Here is a 27,117-nt window from a genome sequence, read left to right as displayed (position 1 = left end):
CAGCTGTTGAGGATTGTTTTAATATGTGAACAAAAAAGGAGGTTAACAAATCTGTTTACTTTCACCTTTCATTTTCATTATATTTAATAATTCTGTTGAAGATAATGTAAATTGTTCAGAAAATTGTTTTCTTTTAGTGCCTTCTGGAATGTTACATAATTTTTTCTTTAGCCATTATTGCCAGAATTCCTATCTTCACCCCAGTGCTGGGGAAGACAAAGATAAATCCAATCTACAGCTTCTGCAATAGCTATCACTGAACTGCTTGCAGAACTTGCCTGGACTATGTATCACTTGTATGCATTGTGAACTCACTTGTATGCATAGTGAACTATCTGTTGGTGCAGCGACTTGTGGTAGTGTTGGGGTATTTTTGCTGATGGTGTCATTGGTGGTACAATTTTTCCAAAAGGAGCCATCACTGAACTGCTTGCAGAACTTGCCTGGACTATGTACCACTTGTATGCATTGTGAACTCACTTGTTTGCATTGTGAACTATCTGTTGGTGCAGCGACTTGCGGTAGTGTTGGGGTATTTTTGCTGATGGTGTCATTGGTGGTACAATTTTTCCAAAAGGAGCTGTCAATTGGCTTGGTGTATCTTCCTCCCTTTTGCTTGTGATGGTCGTTCAGCTAAAATTTGGGGGCCAACAGAGGTGAGGCAAAGAACCTCCCCCCCGCCCCGCCCGCTGGTACAAAGACCTATCCACAGCTGTGGCTGTATGCTGGACCAGTAGTCAATGACGAGTAAGATCCAATTGCAATGGTACCAACCTAAGACAGGAGGCTGACGCCTTGAGGTCAGCTCATCCGATGATGGGTAAGAACCATATGTACTATTGGACAACCTAAGGCAGGCACGGTCCCTAAGCCACATGCTTGTTGTTTAAACAGAGAGGGGGAGATGTTGAGAGCCACAGCCGAAGGGGCCCCAGCAAACTTCTAGCTACCAACTGATTGGCTCCTCTGCGGTGATGCTCATTGGGCTGTTTCCCCGCCCTTTCAGACCACAGAGCTCCTCATTGAGGGACTTTTTTTGGCTCTGCCCACGCGACCCAGCCAATCAGCCTCAAGAGCAGGAGGAGTGGGGGCGGTTGAGAGGCTTGTGGGAAGCCGGTGGTGGCAGTTGGGCTCTGAGGGTTTTCCTGAGGAGCTGTGTGGTGCGGTGTATGTGTTCTAAAAATAAAGTTCGTTTCTTTTGACAAGTGGCTCCTGAATTGTGCCCAGCCAGACTGCGGCAGAGGAGTAAAATATATCATGGAAATAATGGTGAATGGGAGTCACCATACTTGTCCCTAGCTAGGAAAATACTCAACCAAAATCAATATTGTATCCTGAGAGGAATATAGAGTTTAGTGCCACCATGAAGGACCTGACTCCGAGCACATCCCTATAAAATGTCCTTACTTGGTTCACGCAGAAGATAGACATATCTCAGTGAATGATAGTGGATTATCATGAGTGTAATCCAGTGGGGACTCTAATTGCAGGTTTTGGCTCAGATGGACGCATATTCCTTGGGCAGATTAATAAAAACTCTGGTACCAAGATGAGATTCAATGAGCTGGCAGGTGCATTTTTCTCCATTCTTGTCAATAAAGACCAACAGAAGTAGTTTGTTTCCAGATGGCAAGTTCAGCAATACTCTTCAACTGTCCTACTTTAGGAGTATATATCAGCTCCCCAACCCTATGTTACAATGTAGTTCTTCAGGATCATGATTATCTTTCACTTCTACCAGATATCATATTATATTCATAACATGCTTTATTGGACATAATAAGCAAAAAGTAGAAATCTATTCCAGAATTATTAGTAAGTCACTGGTATGAGAGATAATAAGTGGAAATTGAATTCTTATAAAATTCAGGGATATATAGCTCAGGGAAACTTTTAGGGTTCCAGTATGTATGCCATATCAATATATTACCTATAAGGGGAATGACATATTGTTTTATCTGGCCCCTCCTATACCAAGTAAGAGGCACAATGTTTACAGGGCCTATTTGGATTTTGGAAGCAACATATTCCCGTTTTTTTAAAGTCCCATTTACTGAGTGTCTCAAAAAGCTACAAATTTTAGTGATATACAAAATAACAGAAGGCTTTCCAATATGTCCAGGATTCTATAAAAGATAATTTTAATTAAGCCCGCTGATGTAGCATATCCAATGGGCTCAAAGTTTCATTGTCACATAGAGATGCTGGTTATATCACTTTTCAATCTGTTATAGATTAAGTCACAGGACTGGTCTTGATGATTTTGAAACAAGGATTTGCCATCCTCTACTGTTTTTATGAGAAAAATCTTTTGGCTCCCTATTGGACCTTAAAGACTGTGTGCTTACTCATGGCAAGGTTACCATGTAAATTGGGCTTTCCATCAAAAACTCAGTGTTATCTGACCAACCAAACCATAGATTTGAACATGAACAGCATCATTCCAACATCAGATGGAAGTGCTATATATGTGATTGGACCTGAGCAGGACCTGAAGACATAGCTAAGGTGCATGAAGAAGTAACCTCAATGCCAATGGTGCCCACTCCTGCTACCATGCCTATTCTCTTTCAATCTGCATCTATGGTCTCATGAATAAATCCCTACAATCAATTAACCAAGGAAGAGAGTACACAGGCATTTCTTCCAAATAGTCCTTCATGATATGTAAGCACCACAAAAAAAAAAAAATGTTTAGCTGCAGTCCAATAAGTTCTTTCTGGAACATCTCTAAAGGATTCTAATGAATGGGGAATTCTTCCAATGGGAATATCATCAAAGTAGCCCAGAACTTTGTTTGGATAGAGAAGTGGCCAAACCATGCAATTACATGCCTGTTTATAAATTGTGGACAATGGTTTTGTCTCAGGAGAAGAAGAAGAAAGGTCATAGGAGTTTCCAGAAAGATGTGGGAACTAAACTTAGAACCAGTGGGGTTCTTGGCATATATGATGAAAAAAGAATTCTAGCATGTGCCAGTCAGAGGCATGGACAGAATTTTATTTAAGAAAATAGATACACAGTCTGGGGCCGAGGGTGGGGGATGCAGGTAATCATAAGAAAGAGATATCTTTGGGGGTAAATCAAGGAATATCATTCAGGGAAAATGTGGGCCATCTTGAGAGTTAGAGATACATGTTGGGGGCTTCCAGCCCTTCTTGTAAAGGAAATATGGTATGAAGTGGGCTGTAAAGTTATTCAGAAAGGATATCAGTCCTTATAATGTCAAGACAGCTTCTGGAAAGCTACTCAGTCTCAGGATATGTTGACTGATGTGGTCTCCATGATCTGATCAATAAATGATGCTTAAAAGTCCCCTAAATAATAGACTTCTTCAAGATATTATTGTATCTCTCTTGCTGAATTGATTTATTTGTGGGGCTAATTTCACAGTGCATAGACAGATTTAAAAATTTTCCAGAAATTTGGAAGTAATAAACCTGGAAGAGAAACTAGCTCCAAGAGTAACTAGCTAGGAAAATATGCATAATTTCTAAATTAAAATTGTTTTCCTTTACTTTCCTTTATGCCTCCATTTTCTATTTTTTATTCTTATCCTACCAGTGAATCCGCCCCGCCTCCCTGAAATGAAGAGCAACTTTCTCATTCTGAGAGAGGAAGTAGCCTCGGGGGCTGGCAGGTGCCAAGGAAGCTGAGAATGGAGATGCCCCCCTGCACGGGTATGTCTAGCACAGGCTAACTAAATCTGATAAGTTTATTTTTTGCATTTTGTCCTATTTTGTTCCCTCTTCAGGCCAACTAAATATGTATATCATCTGTTTTTTATTTCTATAAATTGTAAGTGCTTCAGGGGGGTAGGGACTCTAACTACTGATTCCCAGTTTAATTCAACTGCAAAAACTTCACTTTTTCCTTTTCCATCTTTTTCCTATTTTTCATGCTGGTAGTTGGCCAAATCCAGTCAGCCAGGATGCAGGCAGGGTCCCTGGCCTCGACCGCAGGTAAGAGTTTGTGTATGAATCGACATGAATGACCAAACTTTCCCGGTAGTGTTTTAATTTTACGCTTCCTTAAACCTCTTGCAAAGAACAAAAGGCCAGAGTTTTTATCTGCAGCGCAGGGAGCCATCTTGGAGATCCATGAAAGGTACTATGCCAGGTACTACAGGGTAAGACTGCTAATGTCATTGCAAAAATTACTGAGATCATATCACTCAATACAATAAGGTCTTCCAGAACTTCAGGGATGATGCTGATGAATTAATGAAATCAGTGACCTAATATTAAGTAGAAAAAAATTAAATAAAATTAAATGAATGTTGAAGGATAGTAATTCAACATTCATATATATATGTGAGTATATATGCAGCATATATATGAATATATTTAAATCTAGCATATACCTGAAGGTTTTCTTTTTAAGTTATTTATAACTTATAATAAATTATTAGATCATGATTTCATAAACAAAAATAAAAATTTTTTTGGACTACCTGATCCCTCCTTAATTTGGAAACTCTTAGAACACACTTATTTTCATAACATAATTATTTAAGTAGGCCCAATAAAAATCTGTCTTCCTTGTAGTAGGACATAATAAGAACCATTGATTACATAAATAGGGATCTACCTGAAATGTCATACTTAAGAAGTGTGTGCATAGAATCAGCTATGGTCAATTAAAGAAGTAAGTTTAACATTTTTGTAATCAATGCTGTTAAAGCCCTCTTGTAAAACCTGGACTGCTACTGACTTCCAGGTCTCAGGCTTATGACTGAGCAAATAGGGCCACTTACGGATATGCCCAAGACTCTCAGTGCAATTTGTGAACCAAAAAAGCAAACAAATCATATGATGCTGCACCTGGAGTTTGGTGACAGGTTCTTGGCTTGTCATCCTATCCTCATGGGGCTTTTAAAAGTCCAATCTGAGATTTCTCATAAAAGTTATGGCAAAGTAAAGTTAAAAGACCTGTGTGGTCAATTACTATTCTGTATGCACTTATACAAACAATCAGGTCAAATTTAATGAGGAGAGACTATTTTCAAACTGTAATCATCTTACTTTGATTATCTTTAATTGGGGGGTGATTGTAGAAAGAAATCACAAGGGGGTGATTACAGAAAGACAGTGTGTATTTTAATGGAATATTCTCTCTTATTTTGAGGTTATCATGTATCTGTAACCTAGACTGACCCCTGCCATCTTGTAACATTCTCAGTCCTTACCCATTTCTCAATTCTTCCACTTTCCTTCAATATCTGGCTTTTTGAGCAATCCAATGTTTATCTCACTCTTCTGACTTGAATCAGTTAAAACTAAAATCTGATTGTCCAAATCATGACAGGAACTTCAGCTTGTAAGATAGCTGTCATTTCCCCAAAGCCCTCGAAGATGAAGCTGGACAAGTTGATATAAACTTCAAAGTATTCCTCTCCACTATAACTTAGACACTGAGAAGTTTCACTGAATTAACTATGTCTTCTAATGCTTCTAGGAAGTAACAATGATTGTGACACTCACATCTAGACCATCACCAAAAATACTAAAACTTCAAATTGGAAAATCCTTCAGATGCTCATTGTTATTCACTCTTCATCTAAAAATACTTCATACCAAATATTTAAGAATCTTGACTGATTGCTCTGGGAGTTCAAAAACTGGGTTTGTAATACACTGTAACCATTAATCTTTTTTTTTCTTTTTTTTTTAATTTCCACAGAAAATGTCCCTTATTAGATTTCTTATAGCTTGCCCATCCAGCAAATATCTTATCCTCCCATAAAATATGGAATATGGAACTGTTTGAGTCAGATTTTTCTTTGCTGTGAACTATAGACCTAATAAGAATAAGGGAGGGGAGGGAAGGTTTATATTGGCTCATGGTTTCAGAGATTCAGTCCATGGTTGCTCACTCTCTAGCTCTGGGCCCAAGGTAAGGCAGGACATCATGACAGAAGGGCATGGTAGAGGAAATCAGCTATCTGTATATAGTTACCACCCAGTTAATGCACATCCATGTATTAACCCATTGATTAGGCTACGCCTTTCATAATCTGATGATTTCACCTCTGAAAATTCTTGCATTTTTCTCAAACACAAGGTCTTTGGGAGATACCTCTTATCAAAACCAGAACAAGAAACTTGTCTTTAGTCTTGTTCTTTACTGTTTCTTTATCTTTGATCCAATAGATGTTCTTTCTCTTTGCAAATCCCTTACTTACAACTTCTAACTAAATCTTTTCTCCATAACCACCAACACAAATCCTTTTGGAAACTTCTTGAGAGCTTTCAAGTGGGGGAAATAAGGGATTAGCAGCCCACTAATGTGATATTCAAATTAATTTAAATTGAAAACCTATGAATAAACAGCAGCCTCAGGAAGAAATAGCAAGTTAGGGTGGCTCAAAGTTTGGGAGAAGAAAGATCTTTACCACTGGGAAGTACAAATTCAGTTACTTTTAGCATTAAAAAAAAAAAAAAACAAAAAACTCCATAGAAACTTCCATTCTTCCTCTGGAAGTTCTAAGTCTCTCCCCTTCTCCTGTTTGTTGAATTGATATGTAAACCATTAACCTCTGTTCAGTGAGTTCCTCTTACCTAATACTCCCATTTGCACATGTAAATAAACCTTGAGTTTTCTCCTGTAAAGCTCTTTGCTTTCAGCTAATTCATTGCCACCTGTGAACATTCTCCTCCATCAGACTAATGGGCCTAAATTAGTCAAAGAGATATTTTCCTTATAACTCATGGTTCAAAACCCAGGTGGAGGAGATAGGGCACACTGAGCAAGGTGTTGGTGTCCCATGCAAGACACCCTAAAACAGTGTAAGGGACAGAGCATTTTCAACCTTGTCAAGTGAAACCTGTATTTCAAAATCTGCTTCAAGATCTTTATGTTTAAAAGCTTTGAAGGGGAATAGCATGGATGGTGAAAGGAGACCCTCATCATTATACAAAATACATGTATGAAGATGAGAATTTGGTGTCAACATACCTAATATATAATCAGAGATATGATAAATTATTGTATAATGGTGTATTAAGAATTGCAATGCAAAATGAATAAATAAATAAATAAATTTTTTTTTAAAAAAAGCTTTTGATGAAACAGTTTTGTGCCATTGGAAGTGTCTTACCCACTTCCAGCCTTTGCTCTGTGCCCTCCCGTTGCATTCTGAAGGGTGTGTTGAAGTTCCAAGTCTACACTAGATTGGCTTCACTCAACTTTGAATTGACAGAGTAAAGACATAGGGTCCCTCACTCTTGCTCTTGTACCACTTAGTACTTGTATTCTTACCCTTGATTAGTGTTATCCTTATTATTATTATTATTATTATTATTATTATTATTACCTTTGATTAATCTTACCTTGATTATTATAGTATTTTCTTTATTCTTCTTTATTTAACATCAACACATTTGAACTAGTTTTTGGATATTATGTATTTCCTCATTAAGCTTTCAAATAAAATCTTGAACATGTGCTTATTTTTTATGTATTTTAGGATCATTATTTTACCTTTCAGTAGAATTAAACTTTAAAAATAAAACTATAAAAGGGTAATTCTCTTTTTAAATGCTAGTAAAATGATAAGGTTAGAAGAAACTGGATAGATCATTTAATTCATTTAACATTTTATTTATTTGAATTCATAGAGACACACTGAAATGGTTTTCCCACCTTTCAGTTGTCAGTGTCACAGCTATAGCTAAATACAAATTTCCAATTTTAAATCCAGAGTTTTCTCCCAATTGTAGCACACTGTTTATTGAAAAATTTCTTTAATGGATCTGTCTTGCATCAAAGGAAAAAATAATAATATAATGATAAACTGCCTATTCAAAACCTAAATAAACACTAATAAAAACTCAGAAGTAATCTATTTTTCAATTCTTTTTTTTTAATTAATTTCCACTAATATTCCCTCCAAAATAGGAAAAACTACAAAATTATTTACACAATTGACTACGGTTATATAAAAACATAATTATATATAAAATATATACATTATTATTTTATCAAAAATTTGTGATGTCAGAAAAGGAAATACTAACCAAAAAATACATGTGACAATATTTCATTACTTGAGGTCTCTAGGTAATGAATAATTTGGGCTAAGGAGGAAATTAAATTGAATTTCCTCCTATTTCCTCTAGGTACTTGCTGTGCAATCCTAAATTAGTTATATAGAAAGAAATTTGATTTTCAATGTGAAGCTAAAGTATAGGGTTCAATATTGATGACAATTACCAGAAAAGCATTACATGTTTTATGCTAAAGCTAAACGACTGGGACAGGAATACAGGGATAAAGTTTTAAGTTGAAGACAATTATAACCAAGCACTGCACATTTCATCCTTAAGGTTGTGGTAAAAAAAAAAAAAAAAAAAAAAAAAAAAAAAAAAAAAAAAAAAAGGACCTCTGCACGTAAAACTAATGCAGACAGGTCTGACCACAACTCCTTGACCAAGAGCAACTAATACCTTAATTTAAATGCATTTTCATGTTAAAAGACACAATCATGGGAGACTAGGACAATTTTAGACATATTTTTGACAGCTGGCAAAATGGGAAAGGCACACTAAGAATTTGCAACATAAACATTATTATTCCTACATAGCATACAAATATGCATATTCCCTATCCACAATTGTATAACTGTGGTTCACCCTTTCTTGCCTCTCCGTCTATGGAGGTGTCATTTTAGCCTCCTGGCAACTTTGCCTATGTAGTAGCCATGTTCCCATGGGAATCAATGCAATAAATAATTCTTACCAACCTCTCTTTGCTAGCTGTTATTTTTATCCTACATGAGTTAAAAGAACCAGTAAGCCAGTGACAAATGGAAAACTGTATTATAAATAGCACACATTTCAGGGTTATCAGATTCTAGCCCTAGCCAGAGCCTGGAGTGATTTTAGGAAGCATTGCAAATTTCAGATAACTGATTGATATGCAAATTATGTCCTCCCTGATAAAGATTTTAATTGACTTCCTCCACTTAGGGAAAACTAATCTTATTGGGGAAAACCAATCTTATTCCATTTTCAATTTGTCTCAGAATTTTTTTTATTTCATATAAATTTGTGATGTTTTATTTTTCTTTTGAAAATGTTATAATATCTGCATCATTCCCCACATGAATAAGTAACGTCTTAAATGCTCATTTTCATATCTTTATGAAAGTCATTGATTTTACCTATTCCTGAAAATTTTGACAGATACTTACTCTAAGCTCTAAGCCTCTCTAAGTTTTGGAAACTATTAAATTAGGTAATGTGTATTCCTGGCACTTAATGCATTGTATTTTCCAGGCATATACTTATATAATCTTAAATGTTTTTCTTACAATAAACTGGAAATGCCTGTTTACCTACTAATATTTAATCAATAAAAACATTATTCATGAATGAGCAGTAGATAACATGACTTTTAATTTAATTCAAACATATTCTTTCTTAGCATATCAGTTTACCAAACATGAGTTAGTATATCATTTATTTCTACTACCTTTAAGCTATGTGTTGTAAATTTTAACAAGATGGTTTTCTTGTTGATTATCAGAGTAAGAAGTAAAATATAACACCAATTAAAGTCTGCATTCTTTTAAGAAATGTGAATTCTAATAAAAAGACCACACCATTATATCACATATTTACACAACCTTGAACCTCTGAGCATCATGGGCTAATAGCTCCAGGATGCAGGCCAATTCCAAGTCTTCGAGGTCTAGGAAATCTTGGTTAATCCAAGATACCTTGGTAAATTTGGGGGCTCATAACATGGTACCCAGAAATATGGCACCTTGGAATGCTTAGTAATTTAAGTTTAAGAAGATTTTCAGTTTCAGAAGGTCTTTCTGACCTTCTACCATCTTCCATTCTTTTTTCTACCCCAAGAAGTCATAGAAACCATAATTCCTCTACCACACAGCAAACCCTAAAACCTAGGATGGTGTCTGACTTATTTTCCTTCTGTCTGAAGTTCATCTTGTATCAGGTATACCGCCCCAAATATAGGAAGAAGAAATGTCATAGAGATATAAAAAACTACTTGAACAAGACTATCCAAATCCCTGTCCCCCTGTTTATTACCATTAGATCATGCCCTTCTTTTTTCAATTATGCTTATACAGAGTGGTTCACTTCTTTCTTCTGACTTATTATAAAAGCATATAGTTTTCATGTCTTTGAGTCTTCATTTCTGAAGCCTCCCATGACATAAAATTGTAATGAACATATTTGTTATGATTTTCTCTCTAACTATGTCTTTTGTTAGAGGGATGTCAAGCATGGCATTTATGATGGCTAAGGAAAAACAATGACCACCCCTCATGGTGAGTTTTTCTTTATCAACACTTCAGCTCAATCAGTTGGAGAAACAACAATAGAAATTTACAGTCACAACAATAATAAAATTCTTTTCAGTACCATTTCATGACCATGAAAAATTACAATATATCGAGCGAGTATTCTTCTCTTGTCCAGAAAATTGTTGTTTTGTTAACTTTTTTTGCAAAAGGTTAATCACACTGACCCCATTCTGTATCATGAACATTTTCCCTTGATGACTAGGAAGCATTCTGTTCTTAAGTCTAGTTGCTTTTTTCCCATCCTATTATGCTCAGCAATTAAAAAAAAAAAAAAAAAAAAAAAAAAAAAAAAACTGTTCTTAAATTGAAAATCAGTGATAAGATCATTATTAAATGAGAGAGATGGTTCAATGATAAGAGTGTTTTTCTAGTATGTTCAAGACCCTGAATTCCATGCTGAATATGACCAACAAGAAAGGAAAAAAAGAAATAAAGAGAAAATATAACTCTTCAGAAATTTGGGCAATTCCTTCAGATATTATTCTCAGTCTCAAGTAATAAAAAAGAAACAGAACGTCTACCAATATCAAATATAACACAACAAATAATTGTAATAAGGTGTAAAAAAGAGAGCTGTGATAGCAGGTTATAGAGTTTCTATTAGAATAAGTATGTTACTCAAACAGGAGCCACATGGAAAGCTTCTAAGGTCTCCTGTGAAAATGGGGAGATGGTATTCACAGGAGAAGAGATGACTCTAGAGAAAGGTCCAAATAGCTCCCAGAAGAGAGGGGAAATAACTCAGGACCAGTGGGGTTCTTGGCATACCCAGTGGAAAACAATTTCAGCACAAGCCAAACAAAAGCATAGATGGATGTTTATTTAGTAAGGTAAATACACATTCAAGGGGCAATGTGGGCTAGCTAGAGAGTGAGAAGACCTGACTTGGGCTGGGAGTCCAATGTTTAGAGAAGAGCTGTATCAGGTGTTAGACTGAATGTGGATCCAAGATGGAGCTACACAATTTCTTGCCATTTTTCCCTGCACTTGTGTACTTCCCTGATCTTATAAGGGCACTGTCAAGGGCATAGGCCAAGGACATGTTACATAAACATGTTTTCTGCCTCTCAAGGACTTATGGGCATTTCCTTTAAGATTCAGTATTTCTCTATCTTTATCCTAAATCTCTATCTTAGTGTGGGGAGCAGGAGCTGGATGGGCACTAAGAAAGTGATCTCAAGATGAGGGAACAGAGTTTAGAGGTAGGAGGGGTTCTCTGTACAATGGATGCAGAAAGCTTTCAAAAGAAAAAGGTATTTTGGATCATTAAACAGTTGACATCACTAAAGAATAAAATCCAAAGCCTTGTCTGATGATTATGCTAGAAGAGTATTCAAAGAGTAAATTCTATGAGAATCTGGTTCTATGCAAGTAGCAGAGAACACTGTTGTCCGTAGGGAGTTCTGTGACCACATGAATGTTACACATTACTTACCCCCCCCCAGTAGATAAAAGAAGAATAGTAAAAAAATGTTCTATCATTACCCTAATAAAAGATTTGGAGGACTGAATCTACCTGAGTGGTGAAAGTGAAATTTTAGAAGTTTGGAGGTGAAAAATGAAATCATTAGGACTTATTTATAAGTGCTTTTCTTTCTTTTTGTTTTTTTTCTTTCTTTCTTTCTTTTTTTTAACCTAGATGACTTGTGTGTGTGTGTGTGTGCGTGTGCTCATGTGCATACATGGGCATGTGCAAAAAGCCTTCCACTAAGATTTCTAGAGTAGGAATAGGACAAAAAAATAAAGATACTTAAGGAACATGCAAAACATCCAAATGTAGATGTTCAGAAAGTACTTAAATCGAATCTTAAGTGTAACAGTGCTCTGCTTTATGCTTTGAATGTAGCCCTTGCTGCTCTGCTACTACCACTTATTTTTAAAATGGACACACATGTTTCTTTCTCTTCTTCTCTCTCTGATCCTCCCTAATCTCTCTCCCTTCCTAATCTCAGGGAAAACAAGATTACTTTTCTTTCCCATCCTAGACAGAGTTATGTCCTTGAGCACTTACCCACTATAAATAAAGTAATGCAGACTTCGGAGTGGTACAGATCTCAGAAATAGCTATATCCGAAAATAACAAGTGAATTAAACTACAACAGAGATCAGGTGAAATGTAGCCTTTGAATCACCTCTTTAAAAGCCCACTGTTCCTGCTGATAATCAGAATCACAGCTTCTAGGACAGGAGTCCCCTGTGTGTCTCCATTACTAGCAAAGTAATAAACCTTTTCCTTTTTCTCAATAGTGTGTCTTTGTTATTGGATTGACATTGTGCATAAGGACCAAGTTTTTGGCAACAAATGTGTACCCCAGGTGAGACCCAAGAGTGTCCCCTGCTCCTGCTTCCTTGGGCAGGCCTGACTCTCCAAGGAACACCACTTCTAGGCTAAGGGTGTAAAGCTAACATGTTGACAGCCAACTGCAGGAGAGTTAGGAGACCGGAGGGTGTGACTCAGGTTGAACCAGAGGAGCTATGTCTGTGAGTAAAGGGAGGACTGAGGGACTGTCCCGGACACTCTGGAAGCACCTTTTGCTTTGGGGAACTCCTGCCTTCTCTCACTAAACAGCATAGTTTGCTCCATCATGATCCACTTTGAGAAAAAGGAAACTGAAATCAGAAACATTATGACAGCTTTGGCCATTTGGTAAATCCCCCAGTGTGTACACCAAGACCCTTGATTTCACACATCTGGTTTCTCTTTATGGAAACATCTGGTCCCTCTTTCTGGAGACATCTGTAGCACCACAGTTAAGTGGGACTGAAGAATCTAAGGATGTTTACTCCCTTTTGATCTGTTCTAGGTTCTCATCTGTTTGTTTGTCCTTGGTCTTGGGAATTCCTTCTGGTTTTCTGATTTGTTTGCATCCATTAGTATCCCTTTTAAGACATGGCCAATACTGCTTTGATTCTATAGACACTCTCTTGGGAAGGATCTTGGATGGTCAATTTAAAGGTTATGTTTGAAGGTCAATAATGTTGGTCATGGTTTTGGGCTCTGCTCTTGTTGTTTCTCGCTGTACAACCTTGCAATTGGAATTGGTCTATCAGAGGTAAAGTAAGTTGAAGAAAGGGGCACAGATAGCTGTAAGTCTGTCTAAGATAACGCTTTACTGTAATGATCTAGGTTTTAAATAACTTTCTGGATTATTATACAATCTTGCAGTTGCAGTTGGTCTATAAAAGGTAAAGTAAGTGGAAGAAGTTTGTACACGCAGATCTATCTGATTTAAAGATTGATGTCTGTCAGCCCTGGTTTTGGTGATCTTCTCATCTCTCTGTGTTGTCTGTTACTGGCCCTGTAAGACATGGGCCATGCTGCATTGATCTTCTGCAGAAGGATCTTAGCTGAATAGGCCACCTATAGGTATAAACCTGTGTAAAAGAAAGATTGTTTACCATAACACAATCTGAACTTGGAAATGTTTTTCTGGATTATCATACAATCTTGATATTGAAGTTGGCCTGTCAAAGGTAAAGTATCTGAAAGAGATTCTGTATGTACAGGCATTTAGGCAGTTACATGATCAGGGGTCTGACCATCAGAAACTAAGTTGAAGGTGCCAAAAGGAATTGCCTCTGGTACGCAAGGATAGCAGGACACCAGAAGAAAGGGCTAAGAAGATTTAAATCTTTTAAACACAATTCTAGAACTCCCAGCACTCTTTCTTACCTGGACCCAAGCAGTCACAGATCACCTTACTGTGGGTCAAGGATACCAGCTGGCGGGGGGGGGGGGGGGGGGGGGGGGGGGGGGGGGGGGATCCAGTAAAGCTGCCTGGGCTGTAGGAAAATGGTCAAAGAGAAGACAGACCTCTGTCCTGCCTTCCAGCCCTTTTCCCCAGGGTGTGTGTGATGTGTGCGGGGGAGGTGGGAGCTATTGGCTACAAAGGATGTGGCAATAGGCTCAAGCATTGTCAGTTTATGACCTGGGGACAGGAATTGTCTTCCCTTTTAAAATCTGACAAAACACTTCATTTGGCCAAGTGATATACACCATTGGATAAAAGCAGTTCTTGCAATAATATTATTCCATCAAACTAAATGCATGGGGAGACTGGCAGAATAAGTAACTGCACCCAGAAAAGAAAAAGACAAACTAAGGCCAACCTGTGTTTTGTATGTGGCCTCTACAAAGGGATATTCAAGGAATCCTGAAGAAGAGGATGGAAAGGGCCTACTCCATTGCATATTACTATGCCTAGTATAAGAAAAAGGACCAAAGGGAGCCTATGGGTGTAATTACTAGTGGAAAACTCACTTACAGTTGATAGCATTGTGATAAGGATAATGGAGACATGTCAAGCTCAGAAATATCTTGTACTCCAACTGCTTGAATGCAACCTGGAAAGATTTTACATAGTAAAAGATTAAGGCACAGTTTTTGTAAATGCTGATTGTCCCACACTCTCCTGGGATGAAATTTGTTATGTAAATTAAATGCACAGATAATATTTAAAAGGATTGTTTCAGAATACAAATTTAAGAAAGGGTTCAAACAAAAAAAAAAGAGAAAAGAAAGTTTCAGGCACAGAAATATATTTTAGTATGTAAAATTAAAAGGTAAAAGAAATGTTTCTGGATGAGAAAGTGTTTTGTCTGATAAAGTAAGTTGTAGAAGGTTTGCAGAAGGTAAATTTCGAAGAGTTTGTTATTAAATTGGCTTTAATTAACATAGTCAGTTAAATTGATTTGAAACAAAATGTACTAATATGAAGCAAAGTCTGAAACATTAATCTGATCTTATCTATCAAGATAATTTTCTTGTATTTCTCAGGTTTTATTATTTAGGCAAACAGTCTTAAAGGAATTAGGGTTTGTATCTGTATTAAAGTCTTAAATGATTACTTTGTAACTGGTTAAACAAAAATTGCTATTTGGTTATAAAAATACATTGCTGCTTTGATACTCAAATATATGTGACTAGATTTATGTATGCATCTGAGAACTATATCTGTCTTAGTCTTGTGTAAGTGTTATGTAAAAGTTTATAAAATGCAGGTTTATGTAAGTTAACTGGCAAGATAACCAATAAGTGCTCTCTTTTCTACATTGTATTTGACACAGAAGGGCCCCAATGTCATTTTAAGACCTGTCTTATATCTACTCTGAGTCAATTTCTGATCATTAACATTGTTTCTTAAAAGTTATAAGAGATTTAAGGATATCCTTTGATTTTGTTAGCCCATGCAGACTTGTGATTTTTGTTACCATACACTCTGGACTCTAAATTGCACTTTAAAAAGTTAAATGTAAAGCTTAGGATAGCACTTTGCCAAGTTGGTGTTTGTCAAACTAAAATTATATGTAGCAAAAGTCTCAGATTTATATAAAAATAACACATTTGGTTGGTATTTATTCATGTCATTTGATGTATTATAGCTGAATAAAGTAACCTATGATCAATAAGTTATATATATGATTTTGTGTTACTGTTCACACTGGAATTGGAATTTAAATGCATTTTTTGGAAAATAATAAGGAAAGCCTGATCTGTTTAAAGGTGACATAGTAAAACATGGAAGCATTCTGCCACTTTTTCCACAAAAGGAAAGTTAAAAGCTCGTTTAGCCTTTCTTTGATTCATGTTTCAAATGTAATGTTGTGTTATTTGTGAAGAACTCTGCCTTACCTGAAACTCTGCCTCACACCTCACTCCATGTTAGAATGGCTCCAATATAGGCTAAACTTCAGCTTATTTAAAGTGTGTTCAAAAGACTGATTTTTCTTGTAAAGATTACTGTGATCTCAAAAAGGGCATAAAACTAAGTAAAGGTTCAAGATTATGAAAAACAGTTTTCTTTGTTCACAGATATCACACAAACTAAATATGCTTTTGCTATGTTAATTTCATTTTGTATTTTCCTTGTAAACTTTATAACTGTTGCCTGATTGTGTTTTGCAAAGATATTTCTTCTAAAAAAAATAACAACATGGATTAATTTGAGATAATAAGCCATCACTTATACAAGACAGACAGTATATAATGCTGATGTTCAGTACCAATACTAACCCCAATTAAATGAACGGAGTAGCTGTGAAATTATAGATATTGAAAATATAACTTGTTATTTTCTCTATAAGACTGGTGAAACTGGCTTTCTGGGTGTTTAAAACCAAAAACTTTGAGACCAAAGTCAAGGAATTAGAAGGACCAAGGAAAAAGCAGTCAATTTTTGCCCTGGCCCTCTAAGGTCATCAAGAACACAGAGAATGACAGGACTCCTCTCTGGGCTCTGCATCTCTGTTGACCCACTTAATCTGCTGATTAGGGAGATCAAGAGGACCTGAGAGAACAGGAAGCTAATCAGTGCACATTCCACCAAGTGGAGAGACATTGGAGAAGGAAATGTCCCTGATGCTTCCAAGAGAAGCCAGGTATGGTCAGCCAGACTTGGACCCATTCTGGAAGGTGCTACCACAGGTAGACAAAAGCTAAAGGAGCGAGAAGGCTTCACACCCATCCCCAAGACTGGTCTCTGAGGAATTTCAGCTTTTAAGATAGGAACAAGGTCAGTTTTGACCAACTTGATCTTAAACACCTGGTAGGAGAGTATAGCCTAAGCACAGTCCTACATGGACACTTAAAAGAAAAAAAAAACAATGTTTTGTTTTAATGTAAAATAAGATGTGCACTTGTATCAGCTCTACCTAAAATAAATCAACCTGGAGACTGTAAAGGAAGGGCTCCTGTGTGGATGTGCCTCATAATAATGATCACAAAGGACCCTAGAGTTTTGTCCTGAGTTAATTTGAGTCTAATTTGTCCTGAGTTAATTTGAGTCTAATCTCATAGACTTAAAAATCTTCCTAACCTCCTATATTGATAAACTTGATCTTTTTTTCACTGATAAGATTATCAGTTATTGTCCTCATGGTTTTCAGAGACTGACTAAAATACTACTTGCTTTTGAGCTAATTGTTGCAGGGAATGGATGGAGTTGGAAAATGTTATGCTAAGTAAAGTGAGCCAATCCCAAAAAACTAAAGGTTGATGAATGTTTTCTCTGATTTGTAGATGATGATCTATGATGGGGGGAGGGGCATGGGAAGAATGGGGGAACTTGGGATTGGGCAAAAGGGAGGGTAGGGAGGGATTATGAGGCTAGGAGAGATGTTGGAAGTGTCTCTACACTATGCAGAGTCAGAGAATTGAACTGTGGCACTCCATTTGTGTACAATGAATTGAAATGCATACTAGTGTCATGTACAACTAAGTAGAACAAATAAAAATTAAAAAAGAAAAAGAAAAGAAATCTCCAAGTACAAATAAGAAAAAAAAAATCTGTAATGTTTTACTGTCTGGTTTATTATTTTCTTAGCATGATCCCTTCCCAATGTACGCCTTGTCCAGTCACCTGCCATTTGCCACTGTGGATCTCTGGACTGCTCTGATGCTAAATACTCTTAACTGCATACATCTTACCTAATAGAGAACAAGGAGTTTGGGTTACCTCCCCCAAGTTCACCTCCTTTCAGCAGAAAGCAGTGTGGAGATATTCTCGCTCAGTTTTCCATAGAAATGAAATGTAGAAATTGACAGTAAGGAAATGTAACAGTGGTCTACTTTATGCTTTGAATGCAGCCCTTGCAGCTCTGCCACTGCTAATGCTACTTATTTTTAAAACAGACACACATGTTTATTTTTCTTCCTCTCTTCTGATCCTCCATAATCTCTCTCCCTTCCTAATCTCAGGGGAAACAAGATTACCTTTCTTCCTCTTCCTAGACAGAGTTATGTCCTTGAGTACTAACCCACCATAGGAACAAAGTGATGCAGATTTCGTGGATGATACAGATCTCAGAAATAACTATGTCCAAAAATAACAAGTGAATTAAACTACAACAGAGAACAGGTGGAATGTAGCCTTAGAATCACCTCTTTAAAAGCCTACTGTTTCTGCTGATGGGCAGAATCACAGCCTTTGGGACAGGAGTCCCCTGTGTTTCTCCATTACTAGCAAAGTAATAAATCTTTATTTTCCCTTTTCTCCCAACACCTTGTCTTTGTTATTGGATTGGCATCAGAGACAAGGACTGAGTGTTCAGCAACATAAGGGTTGTGTAAGGATCTTGCAGTCATAATAATCTTGTTATTTATTTATCTGTTACTGTGAATCTAACCCAGGTGCACTTTACCACTCAGTTACATCCCAAGGTGCTTTAATTCTTTTATTTTGAGACAGAGTCTCACTAAGTTGCTGAGGGACTCCCTATGTAAGTCAGGTTGGCATTGAACTTGTGATCCTCCTGTCTCTGCCTCCTGAGTCTGTAAGGGTAAAAGAAATTGAAGTTAAAGTGTAAAAGTTAAAGGGTAAAAGACCGGGTGTTGTAAAGTTTCTAAGCTGCAAGGTCTGAGTTAAAATGTAAAGGATTAGGTATTGTTAGGTTTCTATACTACCTGCAAAACCTGAAATTTCTGTAGCTGTTAAGACAATGCTTGGAACTGCCCAGTAAATATTTCCCCTGACTACTTGGTTGTTTAATAACTGAAGGGCTCTGTATAACTGGTCACGTAGTCATTTAGGCCCTAAACCAATCAGTTTGAATGTAACCCCCTCCTTAGGAATGACCTATCACTCCAGCCTGACCTGTTCCCGCCAATGAATGAACTAATCATGTTTAGGAGTTGTTGTTCAATTTTCCCGCGCCTCATGATGATTTGTTCTGATGTATACAAAGCCCTCCGCCCTTCCCAAAAAGTGTACTTAAGCAGTGCTCAGCCCCTGCTCGGGGCTCTGGGCTGCTTTCCCTTCTTGAGTGGGCACGGAGCCCCAGCATGCTGGTTCAATAAATCCCCTTCTGCCAATTGCATGAGTGGTCACTTGGTGGTCTCTTTCTCCGACGCTTCGCCTGACCCTTACAAGTCAGTGTGATTACAGGCGTGAACAACTGAGCCTGGCAACATTGTCATTTATTAAAGCTAAAGATTCAATAAAATTACTTGGAAAGGGTTAAGTCTGAGGAAGAAAGACAGTTTCTCCAAGATCTAATGCCTAAAAGTTAGATTTTCCTTTTCCCTCAGGTGCGATGCTACTTAAGCAAAAAGCACATGAAAATACTCTTTAATGGTTTTGTAGAGCTTAATCATCTATTTAATAAAAAATCTTCATCATTATTTTACAAAAACTTCAAGATTAGGTTCTTCACATTATAAGACAAGGTCAATAATCAAATTTGCACTCAATACACTTGACAATTATTGTAAGTATTAACATTTAAAAGTTTAGCTATTGTAGTTCCTTGAAAAGCAAGGAACTGAGGGAAAACCTTGTCCTTTTGGGGAGCTGTTAAACTTTTTCAAATGTTTCAAGTAGTTCCCTGTGGAGATAGTTATTGGGATACTATAAAAATGTTCTCTTGAAAGACTATAATTTTCTCAGTGGTTAGAAAAAGAGGTGTGTGTAACAAATATTTCTCCTACTTATGGTACTCTGATATTATTTTACTCTTGATGGTAATCTAAATAATAATACAAGTAGGATGGAATATTAATTTTAATTTTTTTAAAAAATTTTCTATGTTAAGATGAACATCACTAATTTATATATTTTTTTTTTGTAAAATGAATTGGCATTAAGAAAGCCATTTACACAGCAAGCAACTGTATTTAATGATGTGGTTGATTACGGTAAATTATTTGTGAAATTGTTTATATCCTTTTTTTTTTCTTAAGTAACTTTTCCCTAATTAATTCTTTGATCTCTTAAAGGCTTGGATAATGAATTTTATCATGTTTTGGTAACGAAATGCTGTGTAATTTTAAAGAAATACACTACTGTAGCAATGGTTTACATAAGAATTTGAGATTTCATATTTGGTTAGCATATATTAGAAATTTAGTGGTAAGTCTTCATTATCGTTTCCGTTTCATGAATGAAAAAACTGAGATGTGACAAGAATATGGCACAAAGATCCTGATGAAGTTTACTTTTTCTTTGGTCATCTATAGGTTCAAGTGATCCTTTGATGTGTCATGATTTAAATAGAAGTTGGTTGGTCTTGGTATAAACTGAGGAGCTCTCCTATACAGACAGATGTTATTTAAGTCTCCAGAGCCTGAGAGACTGTCTAGTTTGTATTATTATGTAAAACAAAAAAAAAAATAAAGCACAAGTGTTACTTCAAGTTCACAAGAATGATGTACTAATTGATAAATATTCAGTCAAATGGTAGAATAGAAAGAGCTTCTAGTCATTCCACAAAGAGATACAACAATATATGGTACAATAAGCCTTTATGAAAAATTTTAAACATTGTTAAGATTGGGACTACCCCAGGCAATTACAAAGTCAACCAGATACATTAAACCAGAAAAAAAGAAAATGCACTGTTGAATTTCACACGTGTCAGACCCTCCCTCAAGTCAGTACTAATAGGTGGAATCAGTAGAAGACATGCAACCACCAAGTCTTTCCTCAGATGGGAAAGGGATGAGTTTAATGAGCATCTAGAATTTTGAAAGCATCTGGCTTTTCAAAGGCTACCCAGAGACAAGTCTTCACCTTACCTAATTTGGAGTGCTGATAGGAAACCAGGGTATTTTGAGTATCGGCAGGCACTGAAATCAATGGTGTGCACTCAGTGGCTTTTGATAGCACCATAGAATCCAAAGTACTGTAGACAGATACTGTAGAAGTTGGGACATTACAAGCTGTGGAAAAGCAATCAGCATGCCTGTCTAATTAGGAAATTACAAGTACCTACCCAGAAGGGATGCATCCCTCAAAATGTTTGAGAGACTACCAAAATCTTTTGCAAGGTTGACTGTTAAAGGTCTTCCTCTGCACAAATATAATCTGTAAAGACTAGGAGAGAAGCTGTGTTTTCAAATACCCAAATCCCAATCAAAATTAAGCATAAGAAGAATCAAGAAAAAATAACCTAATCATGGGAAAATATAATACTAAAAATTGATCTTAAAATGGAGGTCCATTAATTACTTAAAAAAGAACTTAAAATAACCATCTCAAAGATGGTCAATGAGCTACAAGAGAATATGAAACCATAGTCCAATTTAGACTTTTTGCTGCTCTGACACTGGGACTTATTTTTAAAGTGGATGTGTTTCTTTTTCTTTCTTTCCCCTTATCTTTCCCCTTCCTTGTTCTCAGGGGAAACAGGATTACCTTTCTTACCCATTTTAGGTGGTTATATGTCCTGGAGCATACTCTCACTAAAAGAAGGAAATAATTCAGCCTTGGGGAGTCATCAGAAGATCTAAGAAGCAATTATCTTCCAAATTAACAAGTGAATTATAACTCTCACAGAGAACATATGAAATTTAGTCTTTGATTCACCTCTTTCAAAAACCCCTGTGATCCAGGATGGGGAGAATCACAGCCTCAGGGATCCTGTGTTTCGCCTTTGCTAGCAAAGCAATAAAACTTCTTTTTCCTTTTTCTCAAAACAGGGTCCTCATTATTGGATTGGCATGGGGGACAAGGACTATATGTATTTGTATAACAAATACATAGAGACATTAAACAAAATCAGAGAAAAAATTTAGGCACAAAACAGAAACAACAAATCATCCAGGAGAAACAAACTATAAAAAAGGAATCACAACATTTCTTGAGCTGAAGAGTACAACAACTCCATAGAAAATGTCTTAAAAATATTTAAAGGGATTCCAAAGCAAACTTGCTCAAGCAGGAGAAAGAATCTGTGAATATGAAGGCAGATTATTTAAATTTACTGAAAAAAGTAACCAAAAGTGAAAAACAGCCTTAGGGAATTATGGAAAACCATCAAAAATAACAATATGTAGATTATGGGAGTCTCAGAATGAGAATAGAAAAGCAAACAGAGAATTTATTTAAAATGAGAATGATGAATCTAGGGAGGGAAATAGCCAGATTTAAGACATCCAAAAGGCCCCAAAGATGTAGAACCTACTAAGAGACACAAGAAACCCTGAGTGTGGCTAAAGAAAAATAACATGCCATGTAAAAAGAAGTCACTGTAAGTGAATTTCTCTGCAGAAACATTACAGACCAGGAAAGAGAGGAATGATAAAAAGTTCTAAATGTTTGGGTGTGTAGCTCAGTAGCAGAGAACTTGTGTAGCATGCACAAGACCCCAAGTTTAATCCCCAAGTTATCAAAAAAAATCTAATAAGAATACTATATACAACAAAACTTCCTTTTAAAAACAGCATGGTCCTGGGATGAAAATAGATAAGGTCACAAACCAGTGGAATAGAATAGAAGGTTCAGAAACAAACTCACCAGCTACATTAGTCTGATTCTTGATAAAGATGCCAACAGCATAATTGGAGAAAAGGCAGAGCCTTTAAGAAATGATGAGGCAGGGCTGGGGATGTGGCTCAAGCAGTAGCACACTTGCCTGGCATGCGTCGGGTGCTGGGTTCTATCCTTAGCACCACATAAAAATAAAATAAAAGATGTTGTGTCCACCGAAAACTAAAAAAATAAATAAATATTAATAAATTTTCTCTCTCTCTCTTAAAAAAAAGAAATGATGAGGGGAAAATTGGGTATCAATATGTAGAAGAATGAAACTAGATCCCTATCACTATACAAAAAATGATACAAAATGAGTCAAAGAACTAAGCATAAGGTATGAAAGTCTGAAACTCCTAGGAGAAAACAAGGAAGCATTCTAGACAATCACAGGAAATGACTTCCTGAATAGAACTCCAATAGCCCAGGAAACAACATCAAAAATTGACAAACGGGATCACTTCAAATGAAACAGCCTCAGCACAGCAAAGGCAGCTACTAAGAGAATATTGACAGATCCTACAGAATGGAAGAAAAGCTTTACCAGCTATTCCTCCAACAGAGGATTAATATCCAGAATATATATGGAATTTTCAAAACTTAACACCAAAAACCCAAATAGTTCAATGAACTAATGGGTAAATGATTGAATAAGTACATCTCAAAAGAAGAAGCATAAATGACCCATTATTATATAAAAAACTGTTCAACACATTTAGCCCTCAGAGAAAAGCAAATAAAAACTTCATTGAGATTTTATTTCACCTCAGTCAGAATAACAAGAATACAAAAAAAAAAAAAATGTTGAAGAGGATGTAGGGGGAAAAGAACCTTTATACCTTGTTAGGATTGTAAATTAGTCTAATCACTATGGAAGTCAGTATGGTGGAACATCAGAAATCTAAAATCAGAACTAACTTATGATTCAGCAATGTCATCCTGGGTATACCCTTGAAGGAATTAAAGTTAGCATAATATGCAGAGAACTAGATCCCATATTTCTTACAGCAAAATTCACATAAACCAAGTCATGGAATTAGCCTAGGGCTCATTTACTGATGAATGAGTAAAGAGGAACAAAATCATGTCATTAGCAAGAAAATGGATAGAACTAGGGAGTATCATGTTAGGTGGAATAAGCTAGATTCAGAAAGACAAGTATTTCATATTTTCTCATGTGTAATGTAGAAAAAGAAAGATGACATGAAATTAGAAGGGAGACTATTAGAAAAATTAAGGGGATCAATGGGAAAGGGGAGAGCAAGCGTGAGCAGTAAGACTAGAAATGATCAAAATAGATTTATGTACATACAAATATATCACAAAGAAGCCCATATTCTGTATGATTAATATGTATAAGTAAAAAAAAAATGATGGAAAAGCAAAGACCTTGCCAAATAAAACTTGAGATAATTAATCACCCTCAATCTTTCCTTACAAGAAATACTAAAGGAAACCATTCAAATTGAAATGAAAGTACCCTGGACAATAACATAAAAGCTTATGAAAATATACAGCTCACTGACATAAGAAAATATATATGAAAACACAATCTTATAATACTGGAATGATTATCCATAAATTAATTTTGAATTCTGATGCAGAACAAAAAAGATAAAAGCACAAATCAATTATAAGTATAAATGAGAGTAAATAAATACAAGCTATAAAAAGATGCAATTTGTAATAAAACATAAAATTGGGTGTGGAAAATGTAAAAGAATAGGGTTTTTATATGTAATTAAAGTTATCAAATTAAAATAGATTTTTATACCTAAAAGATGTGTTTTGTAGTTGCCCTAGGAAGCACAAAGAAAATGCCTAGAGAAAAATATGTAAAGGAATGAAAAAAGAATCAGAGCATGTCACTACAAAAAAGTCAGTGAAACAAAGAAAAGCAGTAAGAAGAAAGAGAAAAAAAACCTAGAAAACATTTTTAAATGATGATAATTACTTCTCCATTAGTCCTTCCCTACCAGGTGCAAATAGATTGTCCTACCTTTAAAAATATAGAGTCGATGAATGGATTTAAATAAATAAGAATCAATATAAGTTATATACAAAATACTACTTTTATATTTAAACAAAAGTATAAGCTGAAAGCGAAAGAATGGGAAAACATACTTCATATAAATACTAAATAAATGTTTTATTTATAAATAAAACATACTTCATATAAATAAACATACTTCATATAAAAACATACTTCATATAAATACATACTTCATATAAATACTATAAAAATAGATCAGAGGAAGCCATACTCTTATCACCCAAAACAGATGTTAAGCAAAGCTGTCAGATGGGTGAAGAATAATATTATACAATGATAAAAATGTCAATTCATCCTGAAAATATGGAAGTGTAAAATATGTGCATCCAACATTGACATATCTAAGTATATGAAGTAAACACCGGAAGATTTGAACAGAAAAAATATTACAACATATAATAGATTTTCATAGCCCACTTTAAAAAAGGGGGTGGATCAAACTGTGATCCATAAGGAAACAGAAGACTTCAGCAGCACGATACACCAGTTGGACCAGATACATCCAGAGCACTTCATCCAATGATAGCACAGTGCACATTCTTCTTAAAAGCACACTGGAACAATCTCAAGAATACATCGCATGTCAAATCAGAAAATAAATCTTTACGAATTTGAGAAGGTGGAAATCAGACCAAGTATTCTTTGTGATCACAGTGGAATAAAGTTATAAATACATGGAAAAATAGAAAGGAAAATTACACACACACACACACAGACACATTATTGAACCACCCATGGATCAAACAAGAAATTACAAGAGAAACTGGAAATTACCTTGAGACAAATGATAATTCAAACACAACATACCAAAGTCTATGGATGAAACAAAAACAATATATTAAGAGGAAAATTTGTAGTGATAAATATCTACACTAAAAAAGATATACCTCAAATTAACCAACTAACTTCACACCTCCTGTAATGAATAAAATAAAATTGGACTTACATTAGTAGCAAAAAAAAGGTAATAATAAAGAATAGGTCAAACAAATGAAATGGAAAACAGAAAAATGATGCAAACATTTTTAAAAAAATGAGTTGATTTTTTAAAAAGGCCAACAGAATTGGCCAACTCTTAGGCCAAACTGACATAGGAAAACAAAACACTCAAATAATAATAACTAGATAGGTAAAAAGAGGAAATATTGCAACTGATGGTAGAGAAAAAAATTATATGAGATGAATGTAAACTATCATGCCAATTAATTTGGATGACATAGAAGAAGTGGATACGTTTCTGGAAACATATAACCTACCAAGATTTAATCACAATCAACATTGCCTGTAATGAAATGTATCCCAATGATGAAAATCCTAGGACCAAATCACTTCCCCAGGATTCCACAAACATTTAAAGAAAGAACTGATGCCAATTCTTATAAATTCGTCAAAAACTCATTCTCTAAGAACAGCATTACCTTGATACTGAAAACATGTTGCATGTAAATTGTAGAGTAATATTCTTGATGGACATTAATGTAAACATGCTCCAGAAATTATTAGCAAAAACAATGCAACAACTTGAACAAGTGTGATTTATTTCTGGAATGTAAACATAATTCAATATATGAAAATTAATTAATACACCACAGTAACAGAAAGGAGGACAAAAACCACATGATCATCCCATTGATGAACAAAAAGAACTTTACATATGCTAACACCTTTCATAATTAAAAACACTCAACAGACTACAAATAAATTCAATTAACTAAACATAATAAACACCATACATGAAAGGCCCAAAGTTAGCATCATATTTAAAGGTGAATAGCTAAAAGCTATTATTATAAAACCAGAAATAAGGCAAATATTCTTACTCTCACTATTTCTATTCAACATAGTACTTAAAGTCCTAGCCAGAACAATTAATCAAGAAAAAGAAAGACATGACATCTGAAGAAGTCTAAGTTTCACTGATTGTGGATGACCTGGTCTTATATGTAGAAAACACTCAATATGCATGCACCTACCCAAAATACAGCTTGTTAGGACTAATAATTTAGCTACATAGTAGCATGAAAAAGTGAACATGCAAAAATGAGATCCACTTCTACATATTAACAATCAACAATCCTAAAATGAAGGAAATCCTAAATTAAGGAAAAGATCCCACTTACAATATCATCTGAAATAAGAAAATACTTAGAGAAAAAACTTCAAAGAAGCAAACACTTGTACATGGGATATTATAAAATATAAATTAAGGAAATTAAAGACAAAAATGAATGGAAATAGCTCTAATTTTCATTAGTTGGAAGGCAATATTTTCTACACTACAAAGTTAATTTATATATTCAGTGAAGTCCCTGATCTAAGTGGCAAAAAAAGAAAAAAAATCCTAAAATTCGTATGGAATGCTAAAGGACCCAAAATAGGAAAAAAAAAAAAAATCTTGAGAAAGAAAAGAACAAAGCCGGCCAGAGATTGTTGAGGGCCACAACCAAGTCAAGATGGCGCCTGGCAGTTTGCCAGGAGGAGTG

The sequence above is a fragment of the Marmota flaviventris genome, chromosome 15 (genome assembly GCF_047511675.1).
Source record: "Marmota flaviventris isolate mMarFla1 chromosome 15, mMarFla1.hap1, whole genome shotgun sequence".
In the NCBI taxonomy this organism is placed as follows: domain Eukaryota; kingdom Metazoa; phylum Chordata; class Mammalia; order Rodentia; family Sciuridae; genus Marmota; species Marmota flaviventris.
This window is presented reverse-complemented; position numbering follows the sequence as displayed.